Source organism: Octopus sinensis, linkage group LG11 (genome assembly GCF_006345805.1).
Source record: "Octopus sinensis linkage group LG11, ASM634580v1, whole genome shotgun sequence".
NCBI classification, from domain to species: Eukaryota; Metazoa; Mollusca; class Cephalopoda; order Octopoda; family Octopodidae; genus Octopus; species Octopus sinensis.
Window position 1 is genome coordinate 34,731,097 of NC_043007.1, and position 2,500 is coordinate 34,733,596.

A 2,500-nucleotide genomic window follows, 5' to 3' on the forward strand; every position below is an offset into this window, starting at 1 on the left:
ATGAAGTTGTACTCGATAAAAGTATAGAATAACCTATCAAACTAATGTAAAAATTGTTTTTATTGTTACTGAACATAAAAACAAACATTAATGTATGTGTGTGCGTGTGTGTATGTGTGTGTGTGTATTTAGTACTTATAAATAAGATGGGTTTTTTTACAATACGTTGCGTTAAATAATGAGTTGAAAACATAATAAATGCACAGACAAACGTGAAACAGACACAGATGGTCGCCAACCCCTCGTCAGTTATCTGTCAGAGGATCAATCGCAATTTCGGGCCTAACCGGTATATATACATACATATACATATACATTTATATATACATATATGTATAAAACGTGCGTAACATTGATTTGACTCAACTTTTCCTTAACTAAAATAATTGATATTCACTATGTGATGAATAGATTTTATTTATTTGATATTAATTGATATACATGTCTTGGACTGGTGAGATGCTTTGCTTATAACTGACCAAAGTATAAAATAATTATCCTTTGGTTAATTAAAGGGGATGACCTTTACACTGTTATTTGAACACGTTGCTAGCCGGGTTCCTGCATGAAGCGCTGTTGAGGTGATCACCAAACTTTTATTTATGTTCTCAGTTATTCGTAGAATGTGCGAGTATGTAGTATTTTTTCTTTGTCTCTGTAGAATGTTTGTAGCTTAGGAGTCGAGAGAAAAGAGAGAAAACATTTAGTGTTTAAACATAGGATAATGATTTCTTAGTCAATAATTTCAATTTTTGAAATTCTTGTGAATATAGCCAATAATTTCAATTTCAGCCACAAACAACTTCACAAACCGTTTTTCTATATGATCCTTGAAGTGTAGACATTCGTTTCTAGCTGTTATTTCTTAGTAGTAAACCTCCGTATATGCATATTGGAACAGATATCTATTCATAAATACGTCTTGACTATCCTCAGCAGTTTAAATGGATTTTAACGAAATCACAGATAGTTTTTTTCAAGCACAAATGCTTCCCTTAGTAATTGCAGCTATTACAAGGGAGATAATCATTTCTTCATAATATTTGGTGGGATCAGAAAACGTAAATTTGAAATTGGAGACTTATAAGTTAAGGCAAAAAATAAGGATAGAATTCATATTTTTGTTTTGTTTTATATATTCAATACGAAATGAGACATTTCATTAAAGATTAAAATAATTAGTCTGGAGAAAATTTGTGTAGCGTGTGTGTGTGGTATTTTCTCTTCGTCTGCGTAGAGCGTTAGTAGTTTAGGCATCGAGAGAAAAGAGAGGGAAGGCTTCGTGTTTATATACAGGAATGCAACTGTTTGCAGGACATTCTACCTTGTCAAAATGTCTTATAGTATCCAATAATTTCAATTTTATCTACAGTTTACTTCACAAGCCAGTTTTCGATACGTTCTTGGGGATGTAGCACATACACGTATGTATGTATGTATGTATGTATGTATGTATGTATGTATGTATGTATGTATGTATTGTATGTATGCATGTATGTATGTATGCATGTATATGTGTGTGTATGTATATATATATATATATGTGTGTGTGTGTGTGTATATGTGTAAATGTATATTTGTTTGTGTGTGTATGCGTCTTTGTGGTATATACATACATACATACATATATATATATATATTATATATATATATATATATATAAAGGTTTTTTATTTTTCATCTACTTCGAAATTTGCTATTAAATTGTGGTTTTTGGCCGTGTTGGCTGCTATTTCTAGCATGTAAAAATTATCTGTTAAAGGGTAATTTTCTATATTGAAATATATATATATATATATATATTTATATATATTCTTCAAACATACTTCATTACTAGAGTGAACTACCTATTGACTATCCTCCTCTCTCATAACAACTCCATGTTTTCTTCCATTTCTTTCTCGTAGAGAAGTCAGTTGTTGTTGTTGTTGTTGTTGTTGTTGCTCACCTCCAGGTCAGCCTTGATAAAGCTGATATGTAATCAAAGACTTTCCTGTTGTGATCATTCCGTCTCTTTGCCCGTCGGTGACTATATTATCCCATGTACCCTCCTTTGGTTAGAACGGAATGGTATTCAAAGCAGAGAAGCTGCAGGTACATAAGAGGCCGTCCACAAATACATTCCTTTCCAATGATTTTTAAAAGGAATGTTTACCTCTGGCAAGCCAGCTGTCTTCTATGGCTATTCATAATTTTTCATTTCTGCCGTCTCAAACAGAATCTCCGGCTTTTCATACTTGCACTTGGTGGAAGAATTTATGGGAATAATTCGCCAAAATTCATTGTGTTGATATGTATGTGCGTATTTAATCGCAAGGACACTTTTCTTCATTTGTCCAATAGCAATCTTTCCTGCTGATAGCATTGTATATTGCTTAACAACAACAACAATATCATGCCACATTTGAAGATAGTACATTTGGGAAGACGCTGATCACGCGTAATATCTTTCACAGAAATGTTGCATCCTGAGAGTTTAAGGGATTTTCTGTGCTTTGGA